Here is a 6,000-nt window from a genome sequence, read left to right on the forward strand (position 1 = left end):
AGATGGGTTTCCTGCAGCAGCGCCATTTGCACCCCTCTACGCACTAAGTAAGCGTGGACTTTGTGACGTCTAGACATAGTGTGAAGCCCCCGCACATTCCAAGTAATGCATTTCACATTAGCAACATCAGCCATTGTCCCATATTGTTCGTGCAAAGTCTCTCCATCCGGGCCCCAACAAAGAAAGAGCAACAATCAACCCAGCACTGATGGGGGCCATTTTCCCCAACCAAAACACAACAACCCCGGTTCGACCCAAACCCTTGCCCACCCTCCCCAGAACAGGACCCAAATAGTTCCATCTAGACCCCATCCAAACCATACCCCCAGCAAACCCTCTGTCCCCGACTAATCCTGCAGTCGCCACCACAGGAAGGCCTTAAGGGCCAGGTGCGGGCTGGGCGTCGGCAACGGGCCCTCGATGCTCGGGCAACCGGGACTAAAGTGAGCCCAAAACAAGAAGAGGAAACCCTCAAGGCACAGGCAGGGCACCCCACCTCCACTTCCCCGGGAATTATGAGCAATCGCCTACCCCCGCCACCCCCGCTGCGGGCCCCCACCCAAATGGACGCGGCTCACCCCGTCAACCCTGTCCATCCAGAAGGTCCTCAACCGAGTTCGGAGTGATCACCGGGGTGTGGACACTGTCGGTCACCGATTCCTCTGAGTCCGTTGGCACCCCCTCGTCACCAAGGTCCGCTTCCTCTTCTATGGTACCATCCCGTGAGCCAGATAGCGCAGACAACACCTCCAACACTCCCTTCCGCTCCGTCGACGTCTCCGCAGTCGAGGGTCCACCTGACCGGCCACGGCGACTCCTTTTGGACCGCCGTCGCTGTCCAGGCTCCACTGCTAGTTGGGATGAGGAGCCAAAGCCATCCTTTCCGGCTCTATAGAGTTCTAGCCAGTTACAGACATCCTCCGGGGAATCAAAAAAACTGAGTCTTGTCATCGACAATTATGCGGAGCCTTGCAGGAAACAGGAGCGAGTATTGATGCCCTCGCTCCGGAGCTCGCGCTTGACCGCCAGGAATGAGAACCGCCTGCGCTGGGTCTCATAGGTGTAGTCCGGGAAGATATTCACCTGGCTGTTCGCCACCTTGAAGGGGCCATTATGTCTGGCGGCATTAAGGATGAGATCTCTGTCCCGAAAGTGCAATAACCGTGCCACCACCGGTCGCGGGGCTCGGCCCTGTTGCGGCGGCCTCGCTGGGACTCTGTGTGCTCGCTCCAGGGTGTAGAAGGAGGATAGACCCTCCGGAGCCACCGTGTCCCGTAGCCAGGCTTCCAAGTAGGCCACCATGTCGCCATCTTCGATCTTCTCCGGCAGGCCCACCACTCGAATGTTATTTCGCCTGTTGCGACCTTCCGCGTCTTCCGCTCGCCGCTCCAGGGCATCAATCCGGGATAGGGCATCCTTCATCGTCGCGGCTAGGGTTTTCTGTGCTGGCTCCAAGGTTTTTACCGAGCCCTCCACTTCCTTGACCCTATCCGAGAGCTTGCCGTGGTCCGCTCTGAGGAGGCCCAGACTCGTCGCCACCTGGGCAATGTCCTGCTGGAGGGCCGAGCGTGTGGTCGCGATCGCCTCCAGGACCCGGTCAAATTGTTGCTGCATTGGCGCTCCACCAGAACTCTCCGGGTCCCCACGTTCTTCTTTGTCCGGGGCCTCCGAGTCTGAGGCGGCTGGGGTGGTCCCCTTGGCTCCCCTCGGTTTTCCCATGGCGCAGGAGTCACACGGGGGAGAGCCAGTCAGAGGCGCCACCAAGTGCGGGTGTCGGCTATGTCTCTCTCGGCTAGTGGCCTTCGGGCCGAAGGCGGGCGATCTCCGTCTCCAGGGCCTGTTGGACGTCCACAGCTTCGGGCCGCGCCACCACCGCGTCGCCGGAGGGCACTGAGGTGGAGGCGGGGACAATCGGCGCCAGGTCGGGCAGGCCCGTTTGGCCGATGAGGATCTGGAACGAGGGTCTCCAACACCACCGGAGACTTTGTGGCGCCAAGGCGCCGTACTGCCCATGGAAGTCAGTCACTCGGGGGATGCAGCCAGGCGCGGCTCAGGGGATTGGCACCGCAGCCAGGGCCGCCAGGCGTCCGTGAGTCGAGGTCCACTATAGTGTGGGCATCCGATCATCCAGGAGCAATCACCGTATTCCAAGTCCGATCAGAACGACACCCAGACCATCACATCACAGGGAGATGAAAAAGTGGAGGGTGCGCCGTAGATAACGACGCTCCTCCAGACTAAAGGTCCCGACCAAGGGGACAAAGAGGTCCGGGCGCCATGTTGGGCCGCACTCCGCGGGACCACAAACTTCGACTTTCCGTCGGATCAACTCATGTTCGAGTTGCACCAGGTGACTCAGCAGGACCCAATCAGCCTGATCGACGGTTTGCGGGGACTAGGGTGCCCCACGGCCTCCGATCTGCAGGATAATTACGGGCTCAGTCCCGGAGCCGAGCTCTCAGGCGACCATCGCCATCGGCGTCCAAGCCACGCCCCCCGTGAGAAACACCTTCATAAGTAATTTTGTAGAGACAAGGGTGTAGTATGCCATAACGGATGTTCATAGATCTCAGTTGAGGACAAAGTGCTAGGAATTCTTTATGTCTACTATTGGTTGCATTGGAAAGATCTTGTAAGATAGAGATGCTAAGACTAGTCCAAACAAGATGAAATTTTTCTCTGGCAACTTTTAACTCACACATCCGGTCAGTGAATTCTAAGAAGAGCATTATAATACCATGTGGTCTGGTAGATTGAGGCTGAGGGCGACCAAGACGATGGATATTAAGAGGAGTAGAAGACTGAAGGTTGAGAAGGTCAGGCAAAAAATTCTTTAGGAAGGAGATAAGATCAGGACCTTCAACATTTTCAAGTAAACCATAAAGCTCAAGATTGTTCCTTCTGTTGTGATTTTCAAAGTCTTCAGTGTGTGGCTTAAGCTTTTGACTTTCTTGTTCCAGCAAGGGTATTTTAGTAGCCATGTCCTGAAGGTGGCCCACATGTTGATCCATTTAGATCATTTGCCTTCCATGTTGATCCATCGGTCTTCAATCTGTTGCAGTTTTTCATTGGTGGTATTCATGAACGGTTTTAGTGCACATAGTTCATCTAAAATTATGTCCAGGACTGGGTTAAGAGATGACTAGATCAAAGATTGAGGATTATTTTTGGCTGTGTAAGGTTTGGTGCCAGATGAAATGCTTTTGCGAGGTTAAGGAAGTCACTAGTCATCTTGATCATGTGTACCTGTCGGTGAGGCAGTTTTTTAATAGTCGAGAGCCCGCCCATATAATAGGTTGTTGATGAGAGAAAGTTTGATGTAGTAGTGCGATGATTCACACACGTTGACAATGAGAATTGCGATTAATTATATGTGACAGGCACGCAACTACATAGCAGGCGATGAAGCAGAAATTTATAGAGGGTTCCACTGGCTAGCAAACATGCAACGAGACAGGGTGTGAAAGGACTTCTGGGATACCACCACACAACTTGTGTGATCTCATTCAAATCCCTTCAGGCTCAGACTCATGAAGGAATAAGTGAAGCCAAACCAACAATGCCATTATCACACTTAAGCACTGGGGTAAACTGAAAACGATGTTTCATTTGCAGGGTCCTTGAGAAAGAAAGACATGAAGGAGGTCAAGCAGAGAAACCCAATAGTTCAAAGTTGGTCCACAGTATAATTGTGCCAAAGGTACACACATTAAGATGAAGAGTGAAAGGAAGCTCACCCACTCGTTGTATGCCGCTTTAGAGACCAGAAGAAAAATAATATGACCGGTTTGCTAACAGAATGGCGGCCGCATTTGTTTGTGGAAAATCGTCGTCGCAGCAGAATTAGATGAAGGAAGGTTTTGCAAACTCTCCCATTAGCTCACAAGTGTTCCACAACACAATGAGGCATGAGAAGAGCTTAGGGAGCATTGAGGATGGTCTCAGTGAGGCCAAAAATCACTTCGTAAACTCTGTGAAGAGATGGAGCTCAGCAGTCTGCCACCATCTTGTCCCGGTGCATGAGCCATGCCCCCAGGATATTTCATTTTTAATCATCTGATTTCAGTACCTTCACTGTGGGTGAGTTTCACTACCTGAGTCTCACTCATGGTAATTTTACAGAAATTGGACTAAATGTGTTTCCCACCAGTTTCTGCCTTTTAAAGATGAGGCCGCTGCAGTGCAGCTAGGTTATGTGACCTGGTTGCACATGAACACACGTGCACTTGTGTATTTCCCACATGAGCAGGCTACGATTGTGTGACTGCAGTCATGCACAGTCCAGTAACTGTGCATAAGTGGCCTGGTGCAGAAGGGTAGTCCTTATAACATTAGTGGCCCATCATAGATAAGTCACTAGTACTGGAGAATCTTTAGTGCTTTAACTGGATTAAAAATATAGATTAGATCTGTATTAAATTGCAGTATCACTTTACTTACGCCTACATAGTCCAACAAGGTGTCAATCTGAGGTAAAACATGCAAGCCAAGTTTAAATATGCATCTCTCAGTAACACACATTTCAATTGTATAGAACTTCAGGAATTCTCTTATTTCTGTGCTTTATCTCATAATCAGAGACCATGCCTTTTTCTCACCTGTTGGGCCAAGGTGATTACTCTACTCCCCAGCAGAGGGAACAAAGCCCACCCTACAAAAGGGAGCAAGTATCACTGATTTACCGAGTTTCTGGGAGAGAAAGGGCTGTGGAGAAAATCTGCAAATAATAATCAGCTGCCACCCTGCACCTGGTCTGGGGCAGCCCAGGCACACTGAACAAAGGAGAAAGCACAGACATATGAAGTCAACACAGGAGAGGCTTGCCTTTGGAGTTTTGGTGGGAAGCGATCTGGCAGTGATGTCCGGAAAGGGTGTCGCCGAGGTCCTCAGAGGAGCTCTTCAGAGGGAAAACTTGACGTGCTGTATTGGATTGTCCCAGAAGGCTGTGCATGACGGTTGGGACAGGCGTGAAGGGATGATGTGGCATCCTAGGATTTGCTGCCGGGGCCTGGCATTTTGAACTTTCCACCCTACTTAGAAACGAATCCACAAGGGAGATTCAGAGAAGACCGCTGACCTTGGGACAACAACAGCGGAGGAATGGGCAGCTAGAAAAAAAGCCATGTGATGCTCTGCAAATATAGACTAAGGACTTTGTCTCCAGCTGGCCCCAAGGACTAGAAGGGTCTCAACCAGGGCTAGTGGCACTGGCCCCGTTATGCCCCCTGAGGACCAGCTGGTGGAAGATTCGAACTCCACTGACACCTCAAGTGCTCTGCAAGACAGTTAGGAGACTGTGGCGCTGGGAGTCCAGGCGGAGGGCTGCTCTGCTGGTTGGTTGTGGAGGGACTGTGCAAGATGCCCCCACCTGCGGGAAAGGACCACCAGGAGATGAGAAAGGCTGGCATAGGGAGACAATAAGACAAGTTCCCAGCATAATGTGCTAGTAGGCAAGCCTGAAAAGGCTCCTGGTGGCTAAAACTCAACACTAGGAGCAACACGAGCCAAATATCAGGACAATGGGCCAGAGGATTGGACTTCCAAATATATGACCTTTGACCATAGAAAATCAAGAAACAGAGCTCATGGGGATCCAGCACTATTTCTTTAAAATCCCCTGGTTAGGCCAGGACTCGGGGGTCACAGCAGAAGTAATCAATTACTTTGTCTGGGGAGCGGACATGTGTGGGGTCACATCCCACTACTCCAGACTGCCTCCGGGACCTCATCTCTCCAGGGGTTGGTGCAGCAGTGATTGGGCCTGTGACTCCATCCACCAACGTGAGAGAAAAAAAAGGGAAAGTACTGCCACACCCCCACAAATCCATATGCCACTCCCAGTGCCTGTGTTAATGGAGAGGAGGCCATGCACCACAGGATTCTCACCCCACCCATATGGAGCAGGCAGGCAGAATGAAGGTGCGAAGTCCTGTGCCAGCAATCATCAGTGCCTTCTTGGTGGGGAACCAGCCGGGACAGTCGCAAGTGGGCTTCATGCTC

The sequence above is a fragment of the Lissotriton vulgaris genome, unplaced genomic scaffold (assembly GCF_964263255.1).
Source record: "Lissotriton vulgaris unplaced genomic scaffold, aLisVul1.2 SCAFFOLD_270, whole genome shotgun sequence".
In the NCBI taxonomy this organism is placed as follows: domain Eukaryota; kingdom Metazoa; phylum Chordata; class Amphibia; order Caudata; family Salamandridae; genus Lissotriton; species Lissotriton vulgaris.